Here is an 18,367-nt window from a genome sequence, read left to right on the forward strand (position 1 = left end):
TAGGGTACTTCCACCTGTGTACTATGTATATGTATGGGCCCACATTCATGGCATGTCCATCTTTCAGACAGTGACAGATATTGACATCTAGACAATGAGTATGGATGACTGCTGACATGGGTATTGCTGAGAAGCATTGCTTTTGGCATTTTCTTGGGTGGCGAAAACCAGGGTACATTTTTTGGATAGGCTTATATAGGCCCTAGGGCCAATAGACTAGTACCTACATATGAACCTATGAACCTACATGCTGACCACTTCTAGACAGTATTGAACACACAACAACCTAACACACAGACCCCTGCATATTGCACACATGCAGCAATCTATCCTGTAGACTAGGCCAGCTTGGGTAATCTGTGCTCCACTGATACTACTCCTCACGCTTACATGTTACTGCATTTCTACATAGACTTGTGGGGGGGGGGCACACCTGCAACTGTAAACTGTGCTGGTATGTCAGGTACTCTGGTGGCTTCCACATCATTTTGTATTCTGACCTATCATGCAGACTGGAGGCATATCAGTGGAGTACAGATCTTAGTTTTTTTGATCTATAGTTCAGTTTCAGACTTCTTACCCTTCATAACTAACATACAACTGCCAGACATGTTGCAGTCTGTCTGTGTAGGTCTGGAGGGGGCTGTTCACCATTGACATCAATTGGAGGTGATAGCCCAGCCTTTCTTTATGGTCATCTACACCTGTCCTGCTGCCTGAGGCTGGTGGTGGGTATTTGAGCCTCACTGACATGCATGGGCCACCACATGTACTGCAGTGGGATTTGGCACCTTGTCTAGTACTGCCTACTGTGTTGATACCAGTGTTTGTTATGAATTTCATGCTGCCCATATAGGTGCCCAGTATCTGCTGTCATCCCATTTGCCCACCCGATTCCCTTACAAGCTCGCATCCATACCATAGCTACAACTATCAGAATATACTACACCATTCAGTAATTGATAGGAAGAGTGACTTACCTTGTGGCTGGGCCAATATTGAGGATGGTGCTGGAGGGAGGACTATTTCAGATGCACATAGTACACTCTCTATACATGGTAAAGCACAAGTAGTGTCATATTTGGCATCCCTTTTACTGTATGTGCGAGTCAGCGAGAGATGTAATTCCCTGGGTCCCTACCATGTCAGTGTATGTGTTATGAGTTGCCACCTGCAACTGTAAACTGTACTGGTATGTCAAGTACTCTGTTGGCTTCCACATCATTTTGTATTCTGACCTATCATGCAGACTGGAGGCATATCAGTGGAGTACAGATCTTAGTTTTTTTGATCTATAGTTCAGTTTCAGACTTCTTACCCTTCATAACTAACATACAACTGCCAGACCTGTTGCAGTCTGTCTGTGTAGGTCTGGAGGGGGCTGTTTACCATTGACATCAATTGGAGGTGATAGCCCAGCCTTTCTTTATGGTCATCTACACCTGTCCTGCTGCCTGAGGCTGGTGGTGGGTATTTGAGCCTCACTGACATGCATGGGCCACCACATGTACTGCAGTGGGATTTGGCACCTTGTCTAGTACTGCCTACTGTGTTGATACCAGTGTTTGTTATGAATTTCATGCTGCCCATATAGGTGCCCAGTATCTGCTGTCATCCCATTTGGCCGCCCGATTCCCTTGCATGCTCGCATCTATACCATAGCTACAACTATCAGAATATACTACGCCATTCAGTAATTGATAGGAAGAGTGACTTACCTTGTGGCTGGGCCAATATTGAGGATGGTGCTGGAGGGAGGAATATTTCAGATGCACATAGTACACTCTCTATACATGGTAAAGCACAAGTAGTGTCATATTTGGCATCCCTTTTACTGTATGTGCGAGTCAGCGAGAGATGTAATTCCCTGGGTCCCTACCATGTCAGTGTATGTGCTATGAGTTGCCTCTTTGCCAAGGCTTGGGCATACTGGGCATGTCTCCTTCTGCCTACATGGGCAGGCTCAGGTGTTTCCTCCTCCAAGTCCCTCTGTGCCTGTGCTGGCCTTGGCAATGGTGAGGGGCTTTGTGGCCTTGGCCCATGCTGTTCCTGTTGCAGCTGTTTCCACAGGATCATATTGTGTAGCATGGCACATACTATGAACATTTGTGTACATGTTACTGGAGAGTATTGCAAGGCTCCACCAGATATGTCCAGGAGTGGAACTGTGACTTGAACATCCCAAACACATGCTCTATTATGATTCTGGTTTGTGTGTGTGCCTCATTATGGAGTTCTTGTTCAGGTGCGTGTGTATTTCTGATGGGTGTCATCAGCCATGGCTCCAGTGCGTAGCCAGCATCCCTCACTAGCTGGCCATATGGGATGTCCCCTGTGGCAAATGACTGGTACAGCTGTGTCATATGCCAGATGTGGGTTGTCATGATAGCTTCCAGGGCTGCCAGCACACACATTCAAGATAATGCCATGGGCATCACACACATCCTGGCAGTTAATGGAGGGGAAGCCCTTGAGGTTTATGTAGACCCTACCCCGCTTGTTAGGTGGTGCTTTGATGTGTATGTGCATGCAGTCTATAGCACCCACTACCTCAGGGTATTCTGCTATTTAGTGGAAGAGATGCATACTGCTGGTCAATGCCTCATGGTGATGGAAAAATATATGTGCTCACCGGCATGTGATGACATGGCATCAAGGAACTGGTGGAGTACCTTGGATGCTGATGCCTGTGAGATCCCCATGATATCACCAGTTGCCCTTTGGAAGGTACTTGTGGCTAGTATTTGTAAGCTTACATGTACCTTGGTATCCACTGGTATGGATTCCCCTCTGTTGGTTCTGTGTGTGAGACGGGGCCGGCACAGCTCAACAATTTGCTATAGAATGTCCCTGTCCACCTTATAGCATTCCACTATCTCCAGCTCATGTAGGACCTGGTAGGTTTCCCTGGGTCTGTACACTCTTCTCCTCCTCCTCACTGTGGGATGGTCATCAGCATTCACATCCTCACCACCCTCAACCTTCTGCACATATTGATGTATGAGAGCAACAGCAGCCCCTATCATTTTGTTAGTTTTGTCAGGTAAAATTTCCCCATCTGTGTACACCGGTGGTGTAGAGTTTGTGGGAAAAAACAGAATGAAAAGTTTGCATAGTTTATAGTACTCTGCTGGGCTGGACTGCTGCCTGCATAATTGGCTGATTCTAATACATTTCACCTGCCAGCTATGCTAGTTCTTCTTGATTGCCTTCCTACTGCTGTTTTCCCTTCCCATTGCCTTCCCATTTAAACCTCGAGGCACGTCGCACATACCTAGTGCTCAGATGTGAACTGAGCTGCTATTTCCTGTTTTTTTTTTTGTTTGTTTTGTTTAAAACCTGGTGCATGGCGGGCACACCTGTTTAAGCAGAGAAAACAGGGCTCAACAATGTGAGACACACCCCCTTCCTTAGCTCTGCTTAGCTAAGAGCAAACATGGCCCACAGGGCTCCAATAAGTTTGCACCAAGCATGACACACCCCCTACTGAAGTCATCCTTTTGTCCTGCCTACATGGTTCCCTATTCCTGCACCTGCGCTGTTAGGTGCAGGCTTCCAGTAGGTAGAAATCTGTGATTCAGTATAGGTCCCTTAATTTGCATACCTCAGTGTACAGGTCCATAGTTACAATTCCCAGGCACACCCTTTCCCCTTGGCAAACAGTGCTCCCTTGTCTTGTTTACATTCTGCCTGCCATTGACTTTAATGGCAAAATGCAGATTTCTGTTAAAAGGTAGTTTTTCCCTTTTTTTTTAGTTTCGGCATCCCTGTGTTTGCTCACCGCTGCCCTTAGATTAAACGTCTGAGATCAGCAAAAGAAAAAAGTAAAAGTTGTATTTTTGTAAAACTTATGTGCCTTTTAATCCCAATGACCTTATATTTGGCCATTGGCTTATCTGTTCTACATAATACATGCTTTTCATGAGCTGTCATGCCTCCGTTTTGTCAGATGCAAAAATGTATTTGGTTATTAGCCGAATACATTTTTGCACTGACACTGTTCCTATACGGAATCCGTTCAGCTCTCTGGATCATAAAATCACCTCATTTGCATGTTTTTCACCAGCAAATGAGGTGATTTGCATACTGAACGGAATTCCGTGCAGGAACAGTATATGGTTGCTCGTGCATGTGAAAACAGTTCTATCCTGGATCTCATGGTGGCCATATTGCTTGCAGGAGCTGCTACACTGTTCCTGCATGAAATTTGGCCAATCATGAAGCCAGCCCTTTAATTCTAATCCTCTTCAGAATTTTCATGAATTCAGATGCATCCCATAAGGATAAGAGAAGTATCCTCTTTATTTTCATCCCTGTCCATGGTGGGAGACTCAAGAAGGGAGTCGAGGTACATGCTCTTACCCCATATCTTGTATTCTGACTTTGGGGGACAAGATTCAGAGGACTATAAGGAAGACAAAATTATAACAATGTTTTTTACATCCTGGTGGAACCTCTCAATCCCTCCTGTCTTCTAGAGAAGGAGGATGGATAGCTAATTATACAATCATTTACAGACCCAAGGTCAGGGCCATGTTTGTGAAAGCAAAGCTGGGGGTGGCACATACAGGAAAGATGATTGCTGGAGCCAAGGGAAGGGATGAGTTTGGAAAATGTGGCAACATGGGTGATTATTTCATCTCACTGTTAGTGAAGAAGAGGTCATTGATAATACCTGGTCCATTGTCAGAAAGGCCTGGTACATTTTACTGTATTTATATGACATAAATTGATCTTCTGCATCTGACTGACCTAGGAGAGTGGAGTAAAAGAATCTGCAACTCGGACTTGGAAGTCATTGAGAAGATGCTTCTTGGTTGGAGGCAGGGAGAAGGGGACTCCTTTAATACAATTAAGTCAGAAGGTATTGCAGAACCCTCTCATTTTTTTTTCATAGGAGCAGAGGAAGAATCCTTCTTCAAATGAAAGGGCATTTTCTGGACTTCAACAGTCCTGTGAGTAAAAGAAAAGGCATATGTACTGACTAAAGAAGAAAATGACCTACTACAGAAAGGATATATATATATTTACTAAATACATGGTCATCCCACTGGGGTGAATATAAAACACCACACATAATGAAAAAGTACAGTAGTGTAATCACAAATCTCTACGTGTCTGGGGTACAATATGATCCTGACCATTGCAATCCATACATACTATACTATATTCACTTACCTAATAACGCTTATTATAAGGGATAGACGTCTACACTTTTCTATCAAACAAGTTTTCAGTTAAATGGGATCAACCATTTTGGATTCAATTAAGTGAATATTCAGTCAAATGACATAGACCAATATATGTATATAGATTCCTTTCAGGAGCTTGAAGTTTCAAACTTCAAAAGGCCAGGACCAGAAGATTTAACTTTTAAAACTTTGAACATTCTGAATGGAGATCACCACACAGAGCAGAATGATATATTTACCATTTTCCTCACTGTAATGCGATTTCAGAGTTGGTATATTTATTTAGCAGGGGTGCAGGGAGGCAAGCCTCCCGGCAAAAAAATAAAAAACTTTTTTGTTTTAATTTTTTTTTTTTTTTAGTTTTTGAAGTTTCAGAACTTCTCACTTCTGGTCTTGACCTTTTGAAGTTTGAAGTTTTGAAAAATTGAGCTTTAGATGTAGATATATATATATATATATATATATATATATATATTTTTTTTTTTATATATGGGTACTTTAAAAGACCAAAAATCTACTTGTTCAAAAACGAACAGTGGATCCTCGGTTATGCAAAAGTGCACTTGAGAGAAAGTGCTCTTCCGTGAAGAATGGTTCAACATACCATTAAGGAACACAGGTCCTGAAGCACACTACAGTGGGGAAAGGAAATTTACGTGTTTACCCACTGGATTGCAATCTCGGAGTTTGTATATTTAAGTAGGGGTGTGGGGGGGTGCAGGGGGGCTTGCCCCTCTGCAAAAACAATGTTTCTGTGTTCTTTATCGGTTCATTGAACTGATGTTCGCAGAAGTGCATTTTCGCTTAAGTGCACTTTTGCGGATCCGTGGGTCTACTGTTTATTTCTGACAAAGTGAGTTTTCGATTATATACAGTAGACCCATATAAATATATGGGTCTAGGACACATGCTCGACTAGCATATGTCCGAATTACAAAACATTGAACACACATACACAAAAGCGCTTAACATTGAAAAGCGCTTCCGTGTATGTGTAGTTCAAAAAAAAAAATCTATGTTTCTGCAGGGGAGCTTTGCCCCCCTTGCAACCCCCCACACCTCCCCTACTTTATTATTCTCACTCCGAGATCGCACTACAGTGGGGAAAAGGGAATTTTCCCTTACCCACACTGTAGTCTGATCTACGAAACAGGCACACATACACGGAAGCGCTTGTCCATGTTAAGCGCTTTTGTGTATGTCTGTTCGATGTTTTGTGATTCGGATGTATGCTAGTTGAGCATGTGTCTGGATCCCAAATATATATATATATATATATATATATATATATATATATATATATATATATATTTATACATACTGTATATATTGCAGGTCTTAGTGAAATGCAATTCCCCTTTACTGTGAGAATTTTCATCCCCAACCCCTTACATTTTTTAAACATGTTGCTTTCCTTTTCACCATATTAGATTAGTATTCAACCAGAAAAACTCTGCATGACACAACAACAGTGAATTTAGTACTGCAGCAATCATGAATGTTGTATAAATCAGGTTTTTAGTATATCAAAAGTGCTGCTTCAGTATTGTCTCTGAAACATGGCTGGGTTTCCATGTAGGCCAAATGGCATCACTGTATACCAAGTTAAGTCAGAGGTTACAAAGTCTGTTTTTTCTTTGGCAGAGTTAATAAGTGTCATCTGCCCATATCCCTTCATCAAGTTCAGTTCTGCCAGGTGTTTGGCCTTTACTAAGTTGTCTATCAACTCATTAATTCTAGGCATGGAATAGCTAGTAAACTTTGAAATACTCTATATCTTAAAGTCATTCTACAATCTAATACTTCAATCAGGTTTAAGAGCTATAGTTTTGGACTGTTCCATAGCCTTTGAAACTCTTCTCTCTCTCCAAGTCTGAGCATCGTTTGGATTTCTTCTCTTAGTAACTATTTGTTTTTTACTCTGTAAATCTGTAAGATGTCAGTCTAACATTCATTCCAGGTGTTATCTCTACGTGGTGCTTGGAGCTCCTTGATTACAGTATCACTTTAAAGACACCTAGTTTAGTGCTATTCTAACGCAAGGTCCCATTTTAACAATCTTTAGAAAAGTGCTTAACAATTGTTAAGCACAACCTAAGTGCTGTCAAGATTGTATGGCACTATGTACTAATAGCTGACTTTACTGACTAATAAATGACAGTTTCATTTCGACTTCATTTATGCATGCTGTCTTAGAAAATTACAATCAGTCAAAATGGAACTGTTTCCATCACATGCAGAATACGTAAATGCATCCCCTACTGTCTGTTTGTCTCTGCTTGCTAACTCCTTTACTGGCTTACTAGTAGTAATAGATAGCGCAGATAAATCTCCGTGCACTTCAAAGAATTATGATCAGGTCTCTGACCATAACCCTATAATATGTGTTCTTGACATGGATGCAAGATTCACCTCTTGAGCTTCCGTCTCAAGGTGATTTTCTTGACATCAGTGTCTCAAACACATAATAGGCAGGTTAATATTGGAGACCATCTCATAATCAATCCTCTATGTTGTATTTTACCAGTATTGCCAGCATTGGTGTTTCTGAAAATATTCCATTATTTCTTAACCGAAATTTTCTTAATTCCTGATTTTATACTCTTGACAAGCATTCCACTAACTGCTCTTTAGTAAGAGAAGTTTTGGTGTCTGCTGTATGCACTTCAGCTATCAAGCTGTCTGCTGAATCACTTACTTCTTTTCATGGTTTTCGAACATTAATGTGATAGATTTGATCTGCTATTCTTTTAGTAGCTGTTTAAACTTACAGTTCACTGCATTTATTTTTTCTGTCACCTCAAAAGGCCCTTGCCATTTAGTCAGAAATATATACATATATATCTTTATATATATATATATATATATATATATATATATACATTTTCCTCATGGATGGCATTAATATCAGTACCCTGATCTTTTGCATCAAATTCTCCAGTTCTGACATTTTTATTACAAACTCTTGATTGAATCTCATTAGACATAGCCAAACATAGGCATAGGCAGACTTGTCGATTACCTAGGGTGCCACTCTATCAGGGGTACGTTTCCAGTATTTATTTATGTTTTATAGTAAAGAAATGCTTTCCTAACTACAAAAATAAATAAATAAATACAGGAAAAGCTCATCTGCTATAGCAGTGAGAGTGGCGTTCTAGGGATAAACTCCTGTAGTTTTTGTCATTCATTTTGTTGGCATCCTGCTCATCCCACTCACAACCTACATGGACAACAAATCAAGAAGGTGGTGGGTAGGACCAAGTAAAAAGTCAACAAATTCAAAAGTGACAGTCTAGCATGAAGGGCTTGGAAATAATGTGAGGGGAGTATATCTGTTTTTTTTTTCTTTTTTTCGTACTGGCAGACAACCAGATCTTTTGGATAGTTAATGGCTGGTTAGATCTCAGCTGTCTCTGATTTTGAAGTACATGGCTATTTTACCATGTATAGTGACAGCCATTTCAGTTTCATATTCTGTATCTTTTAGGAATTGCATGTTAATACACTGTTATTCTAGCAATTTCCTATGTTTATCAGAACATAGATTAGTATTAGGCTAATTGCTCTTGTGAGCCATTTTATGCCGAGCCAATTATCCCTTGTGAGAGTCAAACGCCGCACCTTGTGTTTGTAAGGCAAATACCTTAACCATTAGGCCACCCTCATACGTTTAAGAAACATGCTTGATTTTGCACCCCCCCCCCATTATTTTTGACTTTGTCAAGTTTTTATGTGCTAAGAGGTTGAAGTACATGTCCTTCATTTTTTGGTTCTAATAAACTACTAAGGGTTACAGTCAGTCAAAAATGCCTGACATGGCATTTCTGTGTTTCTCATAAAATATTTGTTGATGCAAAACCTGATGTTCTGTATAAAATGCTGGTCTGTCTTTTGGGGGATATGACTAAATGATGTTTTTGCTCATTATTCTGAGTTTACAGGATTGCTGTGATTTGTGTAAGAGGAACCAAAAATACTTCATTGAGTATCTACTGTTTCCATGGAACAAAGCTAAAATATAATGCATGGCTGTCATGTTTAGTTATAGCTGCTGTTTTGGGTGAAGCTATCTGTAAAAGGTAACTGATTCTCTTCTTTCCAAAGTTTAAAGATTCACTATCTGGCTTTGCAGGAATGTTGTGTTTTTACAGGGTTACTGTGATCTATGTGAGGCAACTTGGAATATTTTAATTTGTAACAACTGCCTCTATGGAGAAAAGCTGAAATACAAGGCCCTAACTTTTTAAACACCCAACACCATTTTCTCACAGGCATGGGAGTGCCATTGTACAACTGATGGCAAGAGAGGAATGCCCATATGCAGCAAGGAGACTGCTACTAGCCCAGCACCCCCACCATATATACAAAGTCAACTATTACTAACATAATTTAAAAAGCTTTGTGGTCATGTTGTAATGGGGAGGTGCAGGGGGTACAGCAACCACCCTATCCAGTGAACGTTATACACCTGTCTTTATACAAAAGTAATTGAAGGTGAGACTAACTAGATGGGGAGACAGGGTTTACTACTGCACACCTTGTATTTAAAGTAGGTTTTGACAAATATAATACATGGTTATCATTTTAGCTATACTAGCTTTAAGGGCTGTCAAAGTAACACTCTTGTTTTCTCACTTTAAACAGTCACTGTCTGGTTTTGCAAGATGATTGTGTACTTGCAGAATTAATGTGATTTTTATGAATTAACTTGGAATACTTTAACATGTGGCTACTAATGGCATTGAAGATGACAGAGCTGAAATACAGTACAACACATGGCTGTAATTTTTTATCACAATATTCTGAAGTGCACACAGAAGTAGCTTTAACTGCTGAGTGAGGTTTGGAGCTATCTGGTGAAAGCAACTGATTTCATGTTCCTTGTTCAGTTTAAACAGCCAATATCTGACTTTCAGAACTAGTGTGCATTTGTGTGAAGTAAGTTAGACTACTGAACTGGACATCTGAGATGTGCATAAACAAAATAGCTATAATTGTTATGGCTGTCCAGAGGAAATGACTAGCAGCTTGATGTCGCCTGCTCATTAGTCTGACTTTGTATAGCTAATATGAAATGTGTGAAACAACTTGGAATACTTTTAATGTATGCCACCTTTTGTGTGAACTACATTACATGGCCATCTTCTTCTATCACAATCAGATATCTGAATTGTACACAGAAGGGGCTATAACTGCCTAATGGGGTTGGGGACAGTCTGGATGAAATTAAATTACCCTTTTGAGAGTTGCTCATTTTAAGTCCTCTTTTAAAACAATAAGGCATAGAATTCACCAGAGAACATCTAGATATTCACTGCCTGCCGCCACACACCAAAGATATATATGTTGATTGTGACACAGACTTAGTAGTGGGCTCTGCCCTGAGCCTCACCTAAAACACAGCCCTGCTTAGAGATGTGCACACAAGGTCAATGCAGATGAGGAATGTCCTCTATAAAAGTTACAAGGTGAAAAATTTACTGAAATTATTTTTTTTCATTCATGAACTTATGAACGTAAAAGTAACAAGATGGAAAATTTACTAAATTTTTTTTTCATTCTCCTCACAATCAATCATCAAATGGGTATATAAATGGCTATCATCCTGGGGAGGGAAAAGAAACATTCTGTTTATGCATGTCTGACAACAAATACATTCAGTTTTTTAGTTTTGTACAAATATGACATCACATGGTGCACAGAAAGTGGCTGTCTTTTGTAGGTAGGAGTGAGAAGGCATGCTTTATAGACATATGACAGCAGCAACGTGAAATATATGATTTTGGCCATTGTCCCTTAATTCCATTCCCATTTAACAGCAGTAGGGAATACATAAAAAGTGGCTATATCTTTATAAATTGGCATAAGAAGGCATGTACTATTTCCAGATATGATTTATTTATTTATCACTGTATGCATCTGTCTCCTATGTTTATTGTGCACAGCTATTTGCTTAACTCTGACCATTAATTGATTCATTTTGTCTTTGAAAAATAAAGTGAGATTGAAGTTCTTTCCTTATGGGTGACATGTTTAGGCCATTATTGAATACAAAGGTTGGTAAAAAGCTTTGAAATGCACCTCAGTGCATCTATAAATCCAAGGAGTTTGGGTGTTTAGTGGTCCCTAGACCTACATTTTAATTTAATTATTACAGTGTAATCTGGATCAGTTAAGGTGTGTCAAAATGATTCAAGGAAAACCAAAGTTGAACAGCAGGACTACATTTCGTCCCTTGGTCATGATATTTGTAAAGAAAACATGCAAACTGCTAAACATCTAGAACCCCCATGGCTGATGGGTGTCAGTCCACAGACCCCCAGCTTAAGGCAGTTATTTCCACTGTAGTTTTTATGGTGTAGTCTTTGTCAGTTAGAGTGTGTTAAAAGGATTTGGGAAAAATCTAACTTAAAGAGCAAGACTGAATTCTTTCCCTAAATTATGATTTTTGTTCAGGCCACCCTTGGATGAAAAAGTTGTTTAAAAATATAAAATCTACCTCAGAGCATTTAGAATCCCAATGGCGTAATGCAGTTTTAGCATACACAATTATCATGGAGCAATCTTGCCTTCTTAAATTGTGCAGAATGAATAGATAAATGCAGGAAAAATGAAGTGTAAGGCAAACTGTGAGAAAAATTAATAAAAAAGTAATCTGGATGGTGTGGGGAGACCAGGATGGGAGTACTTTAAGGCATGTGTTTGGGGGGGGGCAGTGGAGACCTTTTGCGTAGGGCACTAGTTGACCTACAGCCAGCCGTGACTATAGGCATAGTCAGTTGGTCAGTTCTGGAGCCAGATTCCAAAGCACTTGCCCTTGTGACTTACTCTGGTGTATTCCTGCATTTATTCCAAAACACTTGCTCTTAGTGTAAGTGACTTACACTGGTGTAAGGCCCATCTATAGCACAAACTTATACAGAACAGCAAGTCTTTATGAATTTGTGCAGGAGTACATTGGAATAAGCCACTTACACCAATAGCAAGTCTTTCAGAATCAGTACAGGATTACACCAAAATAAGTCACTTATGCAGAGTGCAAGTGTTTTGGAATTGGAGCAATGTTACACTGGACTAAATCACATACACTGACAGCAGTTCTTTCAGATTCAGGCCCCTAATCTGTCCCGCAAGCTACAGTAGTGATCTAACATGGTGTTAAATGGTATCCTCTCTGTCTTCTCAAATTTCCTTATAATATCAGATGCTAGCCATACATGAGTTCAAATTGGGTAAATCCAGCTGAAGCGTGAGGCAGCTCTTTCATAGCAAACATCAGAACCAAGTTCTTCACAAAGGTGCCAAAAACTTTTCATAGCAAGGACTTCATTGTTTTATTAAACCTCTCTACAAATCCAACAGTGTACAGATGGTAGACTGGTGTTTTTTTCATCTCTTTGACAGTAATGCACTGGGTTGTTGCACTCTGCACTTCTAGGGTTTTCTAGGTAAGCTCCTGCTGTCTTCCAATTTAGTGGACTACAAATAGCAGTCTGCCCCATCTTCTCACAAAAAAAAAAAAATCATGTAATTACAAATTGGTTATCATGACATAAAAGGAAAATAAATGTTTCAGTGGACTCCCACCATTCATATTCAGCATTCACTTTTATGCATTTTGAAATGTATAATTATCATATTTGATTCCTTTTTAATTACAATTGAAATTATTACATTCCATTGTGCAGAGAGCTAAAACCAACATCAGTGATAAATTTAGACGTTGCCCTGTTAGCACATTGACATTACTTGTTAATTTGCCTTAATGCCATATAAGTCTCCTAAACATGAAACAAAAATCACGTTGTATATCCGTGCTATAAAGTGGGACTGGATTGAGTTTAATTTGCTGGGATATAAGCATCGTCATAACAAAGTTAAATAATTTTCTTTGGGGGTGTGGCTACATGATCATTCTTTGAATAATGTTATTCTGTATTAACACTAACGTTATCCTTCCTAATATGCTTCATATATGTATTAACCACAGTTTCAGCATTTATTGACACACTTATAACTTCATCTAAAAAGTTACAAATCACTTCTACCATACTGAGAAATACATGCAACTGTGCTAAATTAAAAATTTGTATTTGCTTATTGCTACACTGCCTTCTGCATGGCATTAATTCCTATCAAGCAGCAGTCACAGTGGCCAAGAATCCTGCCTGTAATGAAGCACAGATTATTTGTCTAGTTTAACCTTCTTTATATTATACACCTGGCATAAAATTGTCTTCATTTAAGACAATTTATATGTCATGGCAGAAGTGAGTGTGGTCTTGCACCTGGATAACAGGCTTGTGGGTTTGAAAACAATAAACATGAGCAGCGCCATAAATTTTGAGATGTTTTCCATTAAGCACTTCATCAAAGTAATCTCAGGGGACTTTAATCAGAACTCCTTTGAGTCCATTGGGTTTACCATTTTTTCTTAAACTGCACTGATGACTAGGATTCTCTTATCCAGCTGCCGCTGAAGTCTCCACCTTCTTTTAAAACTGGTATAATTATCTTAATTCCACACTATTGTAAATGCTGGCCATTTGGCTGAATAATAGTTTCCATTTTACTAAGCTGGCTTTAATGACTTCACGGTATGTCCCGTAGTAAGAAGTCATGGCCAAATGCTGAAGTGTGATGGATTGCATGTGTGCATTGCCTGTAGCTAACTAGACCACCTTGTCAAGAGAAATCTTTATAGTGACAAAAAGCAATTAGAACTAGATTAGGCATGCCTCCATATCTTTCTCTGCTTTTTAGATATGTTCAAAACGAAAGGAATTCTGGATTGAAAAAAATACTTTACCTCAAATAGTACATGTTGGTTTCAGTGGTGTATTTGCCACTGGCACTTATAAGAGTTCTTAAACTCAAAAACAGATTGGAATGAAGTCTTAAGCCAGATTAGTATATAAAGATAAGGGGGTCTATATTATCTTGTTGTAAGCTGTTTACAGCGAATATGGCAACATCGAACAATAAACTGCAAAATTCCACTACCGCGAGCATGCATGTCACCGATTTTTTTCCTAGGGAAAAAATTGGTATACCAGCCAAACACAACAGACCACTTAAATCATACAAACTGGGGGACTTCAACCCCCACCCCCCAATATGGGGGGGCTGTGCCCTCTACACCCCCCCAACTAAATATACCAACTCCGAGATTGCACTACAGTGGGGTAAAGGGCAATTTCATGGTGACGGCCAAACGATTTTTTTACCCTAGGAAAATAATTGGTGATCTGGCCATTCGCATTAGTGGGATTTCATGGTTTATTGTTCGATGTTGCAGTATTCGCTGTAAACAGCTTTCGGCAAGATAAAATAGACCCAATATAAGGTAAGTAGATTTAGGCACACATATGCAGACACACACAGGCACACACACACACACACACACACACACACACACACACACACACACACACACGCACACACGTGTGTGTGTGTGTGTGTGTGTGTGTGTGTGTGTGTGTGTGTGTGTGTGTGTGCATGTGTGTATGTGTGCATATATAAAACAGCAGTTAAATGAAAAAAGCAGGTTTATAATGGAAATTTCATGAAAGTGCATTATAGCATATGGGTAGTATCATAATATATATTCAACCTTGCAATAACAGACAGGAGGGCAGTGACAGTGTGGTAAATAATAACTGCATACAAGCAGACAGCTTCAGACAGAAAGTGAAAAATAAAACATGCATTGCATTTAGATACTGTGATAGTGACCCCTGTATGCTATAGGTGGTTAGTATTATTTTCTAATTTGTAACTCTACAATATGGCCTTCTGGGCTGCCATAATATACAGAATTGTGATTTCCCCTCTACTGTGCAGTTTCAGAGTTGGTATATACAAATAAATAGTGGGGGATGAGGAGTCCAATGAACTTGGACCCCCTGCAAAAATTATTGTGTTTTGATTTGCATGCTTCAGAATTATGTCTTGAAATATGATTATTTTAATGTCAATGTTTTCAGTCTGATTATCCTTTTGCACAACTTGATGAAGTAGGAAAACATGATAAACAGTGTTATACAGCAAGGCATGACATGGTCTTCTACAGTTTCAGGCTCACTCAGTTTGTCTGTCTGTCACACCCACACCAGCAACCTCCGCAACCAACACACAGGCACACCTTAAGCTCAAAACACATTGGAATGAAGTTTTAAGCCAGACATACACACAAACACACACACACACACACACACACACACACACACACACACACACACACACACACACACACACACACACACACACACACACAGTGAATCTGTCTGTGAAGTGTAAAGTCATTCTAAACATTCAAGCTGCACATTTTTTCCGCATTGGCATTTTTCATGCACCTTTTTTTCAGCCAAATAGGAATAAATGACATACTTCACTTTCAAGGTACCAGTGGATTTTTAATCACTATCAATAAATCTGATGAAGGACTCCTGCTAGCCTGAAAGCTGGAGTAATTTCAAAACCTATGTTGTCCAATAAAAGGTATTACATTATGTATGTGTTCCAGTGTCTTTGTGTTTTCTGTTAGTGGGCTAGCACAGCATTTATTATTTCTTTTCTCTAAAGTAATTAAGGGAAGACAAAGTGCAGACCTCTAACAAATGGTCCTAAAGAGCATACCAAGTATACATACAGACCCTTCAGAGAACTGTTCCACTAATCACTTAAATAGGGTGAGGTTACAGAAGAATGCAGGGAGGCCATGGTGGTTCATGTATCAAAGGCATGGACTAGTCATTATGGAGGAAACTAAAGACCATGAGCCTGACCAGCTAAGAAAATCATGAAGAAGATACTCACAGACTGGCTAGCTGGTTTTATAGAGAACAAAATTTACAGATGAAGTGAAAATATGGGTTTGTGGAAAACAGATTATGTTAATCCTGTCTGATTCAGTTTTATGAAAAGGTTATAGTGGAACATCACAACAGAAATCCAGTCTATGTTGCATACTTGACATTATTAAAGCCACTATGTCAGTCTCTCATAGAAAACATTCAAACCGAAATAACTTGGAGAAGAACACACATGCACACATACACGTAGGGAGAAGGATGCAGGTTCTTTCATCTGCAAGCAGACACTTCAGCTACAGAGTGGAAGAGATTAAGGCTGTAAGTACAGGTGATGAATGGGTTTGATTATAGTTGTGAAGGCTTAATGATCATCAAGAATGGGGTGAATAAAAAGACAGACATGCACACACACACACACACACACACACACACACACACACACACACACGTATATCTATCTATCTATTTAGATATAGATAGACAGATGTATAGCTATACGGGGTTATTTCAGTAGACTGACCACTCACCCATCCCTCAATTGCCAGAGACAACAAGAACGACACCTTCATAAGACTGACATCTGGAAGGCCAATGTTTCACGCAAGGTAAGTAACCACTTGGCCATCTTGTTGAACTTTGCCCCTTACCCCCGCGGAAGTGCATTCTCGGAGTTGGTATATTTAGTTGGGGGGGGTGAAGCCCTTCACATTGGTAGGTTTCGTTTTGCTTACTTTAATTTAATCAGGATGGCCAAGTGGTTATTTACCTCGTGTGAAATGTTGGTCTTCCAGATGTCAATCTTTTGAAGGTGTCGTCTTGTCATCTCGGGCATCTGGGTGTCGGGTGAGTTGTCAGTCTACTGAAGTAGACCCATAGCTATACATACTGTATATATGAAGAGCCAACAGAAAACCTAGGTTGGAGTTAATTGTGTATATATATATATATATATATATATATATATATATATATATATATATATATATATATATATATATATATATATATATATACATATATATATATATATATATATATGAGGACTACTAGTTTAAGATCATAAGTGCTAATCTTAATTGTCAGATACAGGTAGTGGTTGTTAAGCTAAAAAAGAATATATATATATATATATATATATATATATATATATATATATATATATATATACATATATATATATAATGTTCTTATAATGGCGTATCAGTCTCCTAAGATATGCAAGAAACACTTAAACAAAATAATATAGGAGCTTTCTTTCTTTCTTTAACTTTGAAGACTTCATTGAAGTAGGTTTGAATTTACCTAACAATGAGAGGAATACAAAAGAAATAATTAAGAACTGCCATAAATATTTTTTGTAGATAACAGTTTAGGTAACATCACAAGGGAAACCCATTCTCTGTTGTATACCTTGACATTATTAAAGCTGCGACTGTTAATTACTCGAAAAAGACAGTCAAACTGAAGGGATTCGGTGCAGGGCACACATGCACACCTATGCGTAGGAGGAAGTATGCATGCTACTATGCTAAAGACAAATTCCTTGAAGAGATGAAATAGGAGTCCAAAAGCACATATACCTGGCATGGATCATCATGTCACATATGCTCACCTACTGACTATCCACGCCTGATGCAACCAATTAATTTCCATCAATGGTCAAAAAACGATCACATAGCATGGCTGTCTTATAGGGAGTTTGTGATCTGGGCCTAATCCCACCTACTGGTGGCAGATGTAGACACCCATATCATCACAGGGAATTCTGTACTCTCTCGCTAATGTGCATGTGCATGTATGCATGCATGTGGTGGGTGTGTGTGTGTGTGTGTGTGTGTGTGTGTGTGTGTGTGTGTGTGTGTGTGTGTGTGTGTATGTGTGTGTGTGTGTGCGTGTGTGTGTGTGTGTGTGTGTGTGTGTGTGTGTGTGTGTGTGTGTGTGTGTGTGTGTGTGTTTGTGTATATGTGTGTTTGTGTCCCCACACACGTCTTAAGAGATTTACTATCACAGCTTTGAGAATACAAATTCATGTACCCTCTCTACAGCCATTGGTAACAAGCAAGCCTCCACTTATATGGGAACAGTTGGCTGACATGGACTTTCAAAACCCCACTCCTCCAGAATAAGCAAGCCAGCTGCTCAGTCCCATGCTCCCTTGCTTAGGTCTTTCAGTACCCAATCTACTAGTCAAAGTTCGGTCACCTGGGTTATAGCATGTTGTGTCTCTGTGCCATAAAGCTATACTTAAATGAAGCTTGTTTCATCAGCTGAGCATGTCTATATGCAGATGCACATAATTTTGCTTTGAATAAAGTAAGATGCAAACTCCAGCCCTTTTGCAAAGAGGAATAAATATCT

The 18,367-nt window shown here is 39.4% G+C and overlaps 1 protein-coding gene across 1 annotated transcript in view; it reads right to left on the reverse strand.

Moving 5' to 3' along the window:
• Positions 1–18,367, reverse strand: part of ANGPTL5 (angiopoietin like 5) — a 594,392-nt gene that overhangs the window by 175,304 nt on the left and 400,721 nt on the right. The window lies entirely within an intron of this gene.

The sequence above is a fragment of the Protopterus annectens genome, chromosome 5.part0 (genome assembly GCF_019279795.1).
Source record: "Protopterus annectens isolate FY-2018-M chromosome 5.part0, PAN1.0, whole genome shotgun sequence".
Lineage (NCBI taxonomy): Eukaryota > Metazoa > Chordata > Ceratodontiformes > Protopteridae > Protopterus > Protopterus annectens.